Source organism: Lithobates pipiens, unplaced genomic scaffold, assembly GCF_037356315.1.
Source record: "Lithobates pipiens isolate NorthernLeopardFrog02 unplaced genomic scaffold, aLitPip1_a1.2 Scaffold_30, whole genome shotgun sequence".
NCBI lineage: Eukaryota > Metazoa > Chordata > Amphibia > Anura > Ranidae > Lithobates > Lithobates pipiens.
Window position 1 is genome coordinate 90,177,787 of NW_027507791.1, and position 13,050 is coordinate 90,190,836.

Sequence of the window (13,050 nt, forward strand, 5' to 3'; positions counted from 1 at the left end):
ACAGAGACCTGCAAACCTAGGGTTCCCAGAGGACCAAAGCTAAAATAGATTTTTTTCCCTCATGTTAGGTTAGTGTTTATATTTAATCTGATTAGTAACATCCAATAATATGGACCAATAACCACTGAAAAAAAACACAACATACACAAGGGAGGCTCTTTTTCCAAATAAAAGAAGCCTTTCTAACTTTTTTATGTGCATGTCCATACAGAGCCGCGATGTTAACTGAAATTTGCATGACCTTATTTACCAACTCCCCCCATCAAAAAAAAAATGAAAAATAATTTTACAATGTATGAGGTGTGACAATTTAAATTCCCAGAATGGACTGCAAAAATAAAAAAATGTTTGCTTACTTATACACTACTGGCCGTTCTCACCTTCAAAGTAGTTCCTTCATGAAGCAATTCACTTTTCTAGATGACAGTGCCAGAAACAATCCTGGAATTCTTTTTCCAGAAAGTTGCGCAGTATCATTGTCATGACTTGCTGAATGTCCGGAATGTCATCACATCTTCATCCTTTTTTAATTTTGGAAGCGGCCAGAAGTTACAAACAGGCTGCTAAATCAGGGGTAGAAGGTTGTGGTTCAAGTTTCAGAAATGATTTCTGGGACAGAAACTCGCAAACACTTAACGCATCATGTGCAGGAGCATTGTTGTGGTGGAGAATACAATTATCAGGCCAGAGTTACGGTCTTTTCCTCCAAACCTATTTCCATAACTTTTCAGAATTAACAAGTAACAATGTTGGGTGATAGTTGTACCATGTTCCATGAACTCTGTCCACATTTGCATCTGTGCTTTGCATTTTTGGCTGCCCACTTCTTACATCATCATGGACATCTTCCCGTCTTTCCTTAACCACTTCAGCCCCGGAGAATTTGGCTGCTCAATGACCATAGCACTTTTTACAATTTGGCACTGTGCTGCTTTAACCACTTTCAGACCGGACCATTTTGCTGGTAAATGACCAGAGGTCTTTTTACACTTTGGCACTGCGCTGCTTTAACTGGTAATTGCGCGGTCATGCAATGTTGTACCCAAACAAAATTTGCGTCCTTTTCTTCCCACAAATAGAGCTTTCTTTTGATGGTATTTGATTGCCTCTGCGATTTTTATTTTTTGCGATATAAACGTAAAAAGACCGCAAATTTTGAAAAAAAATGATATTTTCTACTTTTTGTTATTAGAAAAATCCAATAAACTCAATTTTAGTCATACATTTAGGCCAAAATGTATTCAGCCACATGTCTTTGGTAAAAAAAAAGTCAATAATTGTATATTTATTGGTTTGCGCAAAAGTTGTCACATCTACAAACTAAGGTACGTTTTCTGGAATTTACGCAGCTTTTAGTTTACGACTGCCTATCTCATTTCTTGAGGTGCTAAAATGGCAGGGCAGTACAAAACCCCCCCAAATGACCCCATTTTGGAAAGTAGACCCCCTAAGGAAATTGATAAGAGGCATGTTGAGCCCATTGAATATTTTATTTTTTTGCCTCAAGCGATTGAATAATGACAAAAAAAAAATTTTTTTTTTTTTTTTACACAAAGTTGTCACTAAATGATATATTGCTCACACATGCTATGGGCGTATGTGAAATGACACCCCAAAATAAATTCTGCTGCTTCTCCTGAGTACGGGGATACCACATATGTGGGACTTTTTGGGAGCCTAGCCGCGTACGGGGCCCCGAAAACCAAGCACCGCCTTCAGGCTTTCTAAGGGCGTAAATTTTTGAGTTCACTTCTCACTACCTATTACAGTTTTGAAGGCCATAAAATGCCAAGATGGCACAAAACCCCCACAAATGACCCCATTTTAGAAAGTAGACACCCCAAGCTATTTGCTGAGAGGCATGTTGAGTTCATGGAATATTTTATATTTTGCCACAAGTTGCGGGAAAATTACAAACTTTTTTTTTTTTTTTTTTTTTTTCACAAAGTTGTCACTAAATGATATATTGCTCACACATGCCATGGGCATATGTGAAATGACACCCCAAAATAAATTCTGCTGCTTCTCCTGAGTACGGGGATACCACATATGTGGGACTTTTTGGGAGCCTAGCCGCGTACGGGGCCCCGAAAACCAAGCACCGCCTTCAGGCTTTCTAAGGGCGTAAATATTTGACTTCACTCCTCACTACCTATTACAGTTTTGAAGGCCATAAAATGCCAAGATGGCACAAAACCCCCACAAATGACCCCATTTTAGAAAGTAGACACCCCAAGCTATTTGCTGAGAGGCATGTTGAGTCCATGGAATATTTTATATTTTGCCACAAGTTGCGGGAAAATTACAAACTTTTTTTTTTTTTTTTTTTTTTTCACAAAGTTGTCACTAAATGATATATTGCTCACGCATGCCATGGGCATATGTGAAATGACACCCCAAAATAAATTCTGCTGCTTCTCCTGAGTACGGGGATACCACATATGTGGGACTTTTTGGGAGCCTAGCCGCGTACGGGGCCCCGAAAACCAAGCACCGCCTTCAGGCTTTCTAAGGGCGTTACAGTTTTGAAGGCCATAAAATGCCAAGATGGCACAAACCCCCCCCAAATGACCCCATTTTGGAAAGTAGACACCCCTAAATTTAGGGGTACACTAGTGAGACTAGGTAATAAATGGCGGGTGCCCTGAAACTATAAAAAAATAACTAACCAACCAGCGTCACCTGTAACAGTTATATGGTGATCACTGGTGAAAGGGTTAACTAGGGGGCAATCAGGGGGCTTTATGCGGTAGTATATGGGGGTCCCTGGCGCTATAAAAAGCTGCGGCGAACCTAAATACCTACTTGCCTAACTAGCGTCACCTGTGACACTAATACAGCGATCAGAAAAACGATCGCTTATTAGGCTGGGTTCACACTGGAGCGATGCGGGAACGCCACGAATGCGCGGCGGGTTCCCGCATCGCATGCCTCCCGGCGGCAGTTCACACTGCCCTATGCGAACTGCTGGGAGTGTCAGTGAAATGTTACTGACACCCCCAGATCAGTTCGCATATCGCAGTGCGATCTGCAAACTCGGATCGCATGGTGTGAACACCCATGCGATCCGATTCTGCTGCGGGCCAAAAAAAGGGTCCCGTGCGAATTTGCGGCGGGTGCGGCGGGTGTGGCGGGTGCGGCGAATGGCTGAACTCGAATCGCACAGAGATCGGATGTGATTTGCACTGCAGTGCGAATCACATCCGTTCTCAAACCGCTGCAATCTGAACCCAGCCTTAGTGACACTGGCGACGGGGGGTGATCACGGGGTTAAACCTTTATTGGGGGGGTTAGGGGGGTACCTTAGAACTAAAGGGGGCTAACCCTAACTGCCCTAACAGTTATTAGTCACAAATGACACCCGCCGGGTGATCAGGGGGTTAAACCTTTATTAGGTAATAAATGGCGGGTGCCCTGAAACTATAAAAAAATAACTAACCAACCAGCGTCACCTGTAACAGTTATATGGTGATCACTGGTGAAAGGGTTAACTAGGGGGCAATCAGGGGGCTTTATGCGGTAGTATATGGGGGTCCCTGGCGCTATAAAAAGCTGCGGCGAACCTAAATACCTACCTGCCTAACTAGCGTCACCTGGGACACTAATACGGCGATCAGAAAAATGATCGCTTATTAGGCTGGGTTCACACTGGAGCGATGCGGAAACGCCGCGAATCCGCGGCGGGTTCCCGCATCGCATGCCTCCCGGCGGCAGTTCACACTGCCCTATGCGAACTGCTGGGAGTGTCAGTGAAATGTTACTGACACCCCCAGATCAGTTCGCATATCGCAGTGCGATCTGCAAACTCGGATCGCATGGTGTGAACACCCATGCGATCCGATTCTGCTGCGGGCCAAAAAAAGGGTCCCGTGCGAATTTGCGGCGGGTGCGGCGGGTGTGGCGGGTGCGGCGGGTGCGGCGAATGGCTGAACTCGAATCGCACAGAGATCGGATGTGATTTGCACTGCAGTGCGGTGCGAATCACATTCGTTCTCATAAACCGCTGCAATGTGAACCCAGCCTTAGTGACACTGGCGACGGGGGGTGATCACGGGGTTAAACCTTTATTGGGGGGGTTAGGGGGGTACATTAGAACTAAAGGGGGCTAACTCTAACTGCCCTAACAGTTATTACAGTCACAAATGACACCAATGCAAAAAAAAAAAAAAAAAAAAAAAAAATGACATTGGTGTCACTGTGACTGGGGGGCAGGGGTAATTGGGGGGGTGATCGGGGGGTAAAGGGGGGGTGTGAGTGTGCCTGGCATGTTCTACTGTGTGTGGGATGTGTTGGTGCAACTCACTGATCCGCTCTCCTCCGTGTCGGAACGAAAAATACCGACACGGAGGAGAGAATACATCACTTCCTCTCCTGTGTTTACATTACAGGAGAGGAAGTGATGTCACCGGGGATTTCTATTCGTCGGGAGCGATCGCGAGGGGGTGGCCATGAATGAATGGCCGTCCCCTCGTCCGGGATCGCTCCCGAACGAAAACCGACCGCCGCAGGCACCGGGCGGGGGCCCGATCGGGCCCCCGACCCGCGGGAGGCAAATCACGTACATGTACGTGCTTATGCCTGCCCGTGCCATTCTGCCGACGTACATCGGCGTTAGGCGGTCGGCAAGTGGTTAACTGGTAATTTCAAGGTCATGCAATCGTGTACCCAAACAAAATTTGCATCCTTTTTTTCCCACAAATAGAGCTTTTGATGGTATTTGATTGCCTCTGCGATTTTTATTTGTTGCGATATAAACGGAAAAAGGCCGAACATTTTGAAAAAAATATATATTTTCTACTTTTTGTTATAAAAAAAAAATAAAAAATCAATAAACTCAATTTTAGTCACATGTTTTGGTTAAAAAAAAAAGTCAATAAGCATATATTTATTGGTTTGCGCAAAAGTTATAGCGTCTACAAACTATGGTACATTTTCTGGAATTTACACAGCTTTTAGTTTATATTTATTGAGGTGCTAGGGCAGGGCAGTACAAATCCCCCCACCCCCCCCCCATGACCCCATTTTGGAAAGTAGACACCCCAAGTAAATTGCTGAGAGGCATGCTGAGCCCATTGAATTTTTTTTTTGTCACAAGTGATTGAAAAATGACAAAAAAAATAAATAAAAATAAAATAAATAAAATACACAAAGTTGTCACTAAATGATATATTGCTCACACGTGCCATGGTTATATGTGGAATTACACCCCAAAATACATCCTGCTGCTTCTCCTGAGTATGGGGTACCTCATGTGCACATGTGCAAGACTTTTTGGGAGCCTAGCTGCGTACAGGACCCCAAAACCAAGCACTGCCTTCAGGATTTCTAAGGGTGTAAATTTTTGATTTCACTCCTCACTACCTATCACAGTTTCGAAGGCCATAAAATGTCAACATAACACAAACCCCCCCAAATGACCCCATTTTGGAAAGTAGACACCCCAAGCTATTTAAGGAGAGGCAGGCATGTTGAGTCCATAGAATATGCCATGAAATTACAAGATGACACAAACCAACACCCCCCCAAATTACCCCATTTTCTAAAGAAGACACTTCAAGCTATTTGCTGAGAGGCATGGAATATTTTATATTTTGCCACAAGTTTCGGGAAAATTAAATTATTTTTTTTAACACAAAGTTGTCACTAAATGATATATTGTTCAAACATGGCATGGTTATATGTGGAATGACACCCCAAAATACATTCTGCTGCTTCTCCTAAGTTTGGGGATAACACATGTGTGGGACTTTTTGGCAGTATAACTGCGTACAGGACCTCAAAAATCAATCACCACCTTCAGGCTAAGGGCGTACATTTTTTATTTCACTCCTCACTGCCTATCACAGTTTCAGAGGTCATGAAATTCCCAGATAGCACAACCTCCCCAAATGACCCCATTTTGGAAAGTAGACACCCCAAGCTATTTGCTGAGAGGCATGTTGAGTATTTTGCAGATATTTATTTTTGTCACAAAGTTTTGAAAATTGAAAAAAGAAAAAAAAATTTTTTTCTTTTTCTTAATTTTCAAAAATAAATTAGATCTGCAAAATACTCACCATGCCTCTTAGCAAATACCTTGGGGTGTCTACTTTCCAAAATGGGGTATTTGGGGGGGGGTGATATCTGGACATTACAGGGCCTCCAAAACTGTCATAGGTAGTGAGTTAGTGAAATCCCCATTTTACGCCTTTAGAAAGCCTGAAGGCCGTGCATGGTTTTCGAGGTCCTGTATGCGGGTAGGCTCCCAAAAAGTCTCACACACGTGGTATCCCCATACTCAGGAGAAGCAGCAGAATGTATTTTGGGATGTAATTCCACATATAACCATGCCATGTTTGAACAATATATCATTTAGTGACAACTTTGTGCAAAAAAAATAAATAAAAGTGCAATTTTCCCGAAACTTGTGGCAAAATATAAAATATTCTATGGACTCAACATGCCTATCAGCAAATAGCTTGGGGTATCTACTTTACAAAAATAGGTAATTTGATGTCCTGGCATTTTATGCACAACATTTAGAAGCTTATATCACATATCACCCACTCCTTTATCCACTTGAAGACAAAGCCCTTTCTACATTATATTTTTTAAAGCAAATGCCCTACAGGTTAAATGGTGGGTGCTGCATTTGTTTTTCACACAGTATTTGCGCAGCAATTTTTTTAACGCATTTTTTTTTGGGGGGGGGGGGGGGAGAAACACACATTTTTAATTTTAATGCACTAAAACACGATATATTGCCCAAATGTTTGCAATAAAAATGATGATCTTATGCCGAGTGCATGGATACCAAACACGTCATACTTTAAAATTGCGCACAAACGTGCAGAGGCGACAAACTATGTACATTTTTGAAAAGCCTTTACAGATTACCACTTTAGCTTTACAGAGGAGGTCTACTGCTAAAATTACTGCCCTCAATCTGACCTTCGTGGTGATAACTTACATGCATGGTGCAATTGCTGTTTACATATGACTCCAGACCAACGCTTGCGTTCGCTTTGCACGTGTGCACAGGGGGACAGGGGTTATTTTTTTTATTCTTATCACAGGGAATGTAAAATATCCCCTATGATAGCAATATGTATTGACAAGTGCTTTTTTTTTTTTTTTTTTTAAGAATTGGGGTCTTAATATTAGACCCTAGATCTCTCCTCTGTCCTCAATGCATCCGACCACACCAAGATCGGTGTGATAAAATGCTTTGTCAATTTCCCAACGCCGCTGTTTATATCCGGTGAAACCTAAGTCATGAAATGCTCATAGCTTCCAGTTTCTTAGGCCAAAGAGATGATTGGAGCCATTCTGGTCTCTGATCAGCTCTATGGTCAGCTGGCGGAACCACCAGCTGCATTCTCGGGTTCCCTGTTGGGACAGGAGAGCCAAAGAAAACCATGACAGACGGTGGGGGGGGGGGGAAGGTTCCCTCTCACTGTTTGTAAAAGCAGTCTAGAAGCTAATTAGCCGCTAGGCTTGCTTTTACATGAGAGCCGACCACTGGCTGAAAAGAATGATACTTAAACCTGCAGGCATCATTCTGATCTAACCACTAAAAGTCCTTGTTAACTGTGGTGGTGAAATCACCTCCTACAGTGCTGAAGTCACTGATTTATGCAACGTGGGAGCAAACGCTGTTGCGGTCAAGATAAATAAATCAGTGCTGCAGCATTGGCATACCTGCTAAGCAAATGATGGTTAACAGTAAAACAAAGTAACATTACAGTATAACAGTAAAGCATGCCATACCTGCAAATCAAATACAATAAAAAATTTTTTAATGCAATCTGTGCCTAAAAAAAATATGCCAAAGCATGGGGGCAAACCACCCCTAACTTTAGGGGCAAATCGCCCCTCCACCCCTTCCCCCATGCTTCGGCATCACCTTCTACAGCGATGGAGTCGCTGATTTACATATCGTGGGAGCAAACACTGTTGCTGTCAAGATAAATAAATAAGTGCTGCAGCTGAATGGCGTACCTGAAAACCAAAAAAATGGTCAACAATAAAACACAGTAAACAGTACAGTATAAGAATTACATACCTGAAAAGCAAACATGATAAAACATAGTAACAATAAAACATTGCATTGTAGAATACAGTAAAAGAGAGCAAAACAATAGTGATAGAGAGAGAGAAAATAATATAAAAAGTGTGTCCTAGTCTGGCAGTGCTGTACCCTAGGCAAATACTCCACTAGTGTGTGGTAGCGTTCAAAACATTCACCAATGCAAAGACCAGGATGGTCAGAACAGGAGGGACAATAATAGTGGGTGTCACGTCTATATTCTACTCTACTCTTCCTCTATCCTTCTACAGACACAACTTGTTGGGTAGGCGGTACCAGGGAGGACATACAAAAAATGCCTCTCATGCGGCCGGCTTATTGCATTTGGATTGGGAAGTTGGGCCACAGTACCGTCTGGAAACAGAAGGGCTGTGATGATCTCTTTCTAGAATTTAATAAACGGGATCCAGTTCGTCCTGAAGCTTTGTATAGCACATAAGCATTCAGCAGAGCCAAGCATACAGACACTTTTTTGTACCAGCGTCAGGCCTAATGGGCGCCAACAACTGGTCACTGAGGTCCACCCCTCCCATATTAAGGTTATATTCATGGACACAGAGGGGTTTTTCCACAACACCAGTCACCGTAGGAATTTGGACCGTCGTGTCTACGTGAAGGGAGGACAGAACGAAAACATTCTTATCATCCCTCCCTATGTAGTCTGGCCAGTTCTCTTGCTCTACGTAACCATCTCTTCCCTCGTAAGCCATAAAACTATATGTATAGCCTGTGGCCCTGTCACAGAGCTTGTACATCTGTCACGCTTGCTGGGAAGATACTGTTTGAAAGACAAGCGGTCATAAAATTAATCAGGCACTCATCAATGCAGACAACTTGATCAAGAGTAAACAATGCTGCAAGCTGTTGGTTTAAGTGGTTTACGAGGGGCTGAATTTTGTAGAGCCGATCGTATCCAGGGTCACCGCGAGGACGACAAAGTTCATTATCATTGAAGTGCATGAACTCATTGAAGTGCATGAACCACAAGATCTCCTCGTATCGTGTCCTGGCCATGGAGGCAGAGAAATCGGGCATATGGTGAATTGGGTCAGTGGACTAATATGACTCTCTTCAGTTATGCTCATGAGGCGGGGTAGGCCCAGAAAGGTCTTAAATTCGTAAACCATAATAGGTTTCCATTCTCTGGCAAGGGTCAAATGGGGATTAGCGGCGATGAATTGACCAGCATACAAATTGCCTTGGTCTACAATAGATCTAGAGATCTTCTGTGAAAAACAGTGAATAAAAAAATCAAGTATTGTAAAATCAACTGTTTCCACCTGAATTCTGGGTTGGCCAGTGCATGTGGGAATTAAGGGTGCTGCAGAAGTGGCGGTCTCCCAATTAGGATTGGCAAATGCAGCAGGAAGGGCACTATGGGCCTGTCTTTGTCTTGTTGGTGACTGTGGGACACTAGTTGTGCTAGCCACCTCACCAGCTTGAACTGCACTTATGGGACTCGCCACATCAGCACGTGATACTGCAGTGCTGGTTTGACTATGACCAGGGTGTACTAGGCCGCTGGTGCTTGCCAGTTCACCAGAAAGATGTGCGGCACTAGTACTGGCTCTCTGCTCAATATGAGAGCCCTGTGGTTCTTGTACCTCAACAACAGTAGAACAATGGGGGTCGGGTACGCCTGACCATGACAGGGACCCCAATGCCTTAGTCAGAGCTATCTTTCAGGGTGCTGCCGCTGTCTGCAGGATTGTATTCTGAGACTGAATCTGACAGATGGGCGACTTCCTCTTCACCATCTGTCATGCTCAGAAATGTGTAGGCCTCTTCACTAGTGTACCTTCGATTTGACATTTTGGTCTCTAAATTTACTGGTACACTAGTGAGACTTGCAGGAAAACTGTCAGCGACTAATTCAAACACTACCAAAAAAAACTGTTATGCCCCATACACACGGTCGGAAATTCCGACGGAAAAACTCCGATTAGATTATGTTGTCGGAAAATCTGATCGTGTGTGGGCTCTATCGGACTTTTTCCGTCTGAATTTCCGCCGGAAAAAGTGAGAGAGCTGGATCTAAAATTTTCAGACAAAAAAAATCTGATCTGACTTTTTCCGATCGCGTGTAAAGAATTCCGACGCACAAAGTGCAACGCATGCTCAGAAATAATTTGGAGGAGAAAGCTACTGGCCTCTACGTAGTCCCATCGTACGTTTTGTACGTCGCCTCGTTCTGAACGATCGGATATTACGACAACTTTGTGCGACCGTGTGTATGCAAGTTTGGCCAATAATCCGTTGGAAAAAACCCAACTGATTTTGTAGTCGTAATGTCTGATCGTGTGTATGGGGCATTAGTGTTCGCAGGGATCAGGCCTGACTCTGCGAACACTGCAGTTATGTGTGTTGTGTTTTTGTAAGTGACAGTTATTGATTGATGCTGCACTTGGATGGGCTGGACGGAGGGGCTAAATGCAGGTGCTAGCAGGTTTCTGGGCCGATTCCGCTAACGCTGTGTTTTTGGGAACCCTTAACTATTGGGGATGCTAATATAGTTCTGATCAGATCAAAGATATCGATCAGTTCAGACACTATACTACTAAGGGAGGTGTATGGTGTGTGTGGGTATTAGCGCTACTGGCACTAATCTGGCGCTATAAAAACAATAGAGTAATACAGATCACTCTGGATATGACAATGCATAAAAACTGGTATGGGTAGGGGAGTGGATCGTATTGCATATAAAACAGAACTTATTGGGAAAATAATCCATGTATGGAAAAACAAATAACTGTCCATGGGGGGCTGCCAGTTCCGGAGTTTAGAAGGCAGAAAAAAACTCTAAAATGCAAAAAGGACAAAAAAGAACAGCGTCCTCTAAGTGCAGTATGCAGGTATTTAATGTAGATTAAAAATTTATCAAAATACACTCACAAAGATGTAGAGGAAATAGGCATGTAACATGGTTCATCCGCTCCAACTGTCAAGTGAAGAGGAGGGCCAAAACAGTTGTTATGGATGTGGGTCCACGATCCTTCCTGTCTTTCCTCCAGCCACACTGCTGGTGTACAGGGCTTCCGGATGGCGGAGACAGCATTCAGCACGCTACAGACGGTCATGGCTCCAGTCACTTCCAGGTTGAGTCAGCAGGTGGTGTTTCTTGTTCGGGACATGCGTGTCCCTTCCTCAGGGAACACACTAACTTTCGGGACGCATGTCCCGAACGCGAAGCAACGCCCACTGATCTGACCCGGGAGTGACTGGAGCCAAGACCATCTGTGCACCCCGCTGAATGCTGTCCCCACCATCTGAAAGCCCTATACACCAGCAGTGTGGCTGGAGGAAAGATAGGATCGCAAACACACATCCATAACTGTTTTGACCCTCCTCTTCATTTGACAGTCGGAGCGGATGAACCATGTTACATGCCTATTTCCTCTACACCTTTGTGAGTGTATTGTAATACATTTTTAACCTACATTAAATACCTGCACACTGCACTTAGAGGGCACTGTTCTTTTTGTCCTTTTTACTAATGTGGCGCTGCCTGGGGCAACGCAGACCCTGACTGATGCTAAAACCGATGTCGCCCGCCAGGCGATCAGGGGGTTAAACCTTTATTGAGTGATATATGGCGGGTGCCCTGACGCTATAAAAAACAAACTAATCAGCATCACCTGTAACACTAATACGGTAATCAATGGTGACAGGCGGTGAAATGGTTAAATAGGGGGCAATCTGGGGGTTAAAACCTAGATCAGGTAATATATGAGGGTACCTGACGCTATAGAAACCGGACTGTGAAACGAATCAACTAACTGGCTAACTAGTGTCACCCGTGACACAAATACGGCGATTAGAAAAAAGATCTATTAGTGACACACGCGACAGGAGGTGAAAGGGTTAATGGGGACAATTAAGGGGTTAAACCTTTATTAGGGGGGTACCCTACCTGGACCTACTAACTGCCCTAAGACTTATTACAGTCACAAATGACACCAATGCAGTGATCAGTGAAAAATCTGAAAACTGCAATTGGTGACACAGTGACAGGGAGTGAAGGGATTAACTGGAGGGGCGATCGGGGGGTGACAAGTATACCTATGTGCACTGGTGTTAGTGTAATGTTGTGTAACTCACGGTTAGACATCACGTCCCCTGTCTGTGTTTACTGTTACACAGGCAGGGGAATGGTTTAATTTGTTAGGACCGATTAGCAGATCCAGGCCATAAATCATTGGCCGGGACCTGAGGATTGATCGGTTCTCTAATGAATCCGACCACCACATGCACGGGGGGGCGCGATCGCTCCCTCCACCCACAGGGAGGGAGGGACATACAGATACGCCCATTTGCCCACCCATGCCATTCTGCCGATGTATATCGGTTAACCACTTATGCCATTCAAAAACACTTTATTTCGTCATGGAATGCTCGCCATAAGCTATAGTTTCACTCGCCAATTTTCTTCCAAAATTTGATGTTAATCCACTGCTCTAGATTCCTATTACTCATTTTCCACCAACAGTGCAATGCACACACGTGTTCTTTCTTCTACTACTCTGTAAAAACTGGGTCATCTGTGACCCTGCCCAGTGCAAGTTAGAACATGTCAGAACACACTGAAGTATGCATGGCTGTGTGACTCACCACCATAGTGCTACATTGTGGGCATTCTGGAAATTAAATCACACCTCATATGTATTGTTTAATAATGCATTGCCAATATGTTAACTAAAGCATATCATTTGATAATTTAGGTATCATTTTCTGCATCTATTTTGGCAACATCTTTTTGTACATTTGTTTACACAAAACATTTCTACAATCGAATAATGAAATCCCCTCAAATGACCAACTGTAAACAACTGAGCATATATCCCTGACATATTAAAATATCCATTGTATCAGCCTAAACTGGATCCTATAGAACTTTTTTCTTTTTTTTTTTTGCAGTCCTACTGTAATCCTATTATAGTGGTCAAATAGTATCTCTGAAGCAACTGAAGCATAAATTATGAATG

General features: G+C 43.6%; 1 protein-coding gene across 8 annotated transcripts in view; it reads left to right on the top strand.

Annotated features, from left to right (window-relative positions):
• Positions 1-13,050, top strand: part of DPF3 (double PHD fingers 3) — a 717,329-nt gene that overhangs the window by 649,116 nt on the left and 55,163 nt on the right. The gene's annotated exons all lie outside the window — the stretch shown is intronic.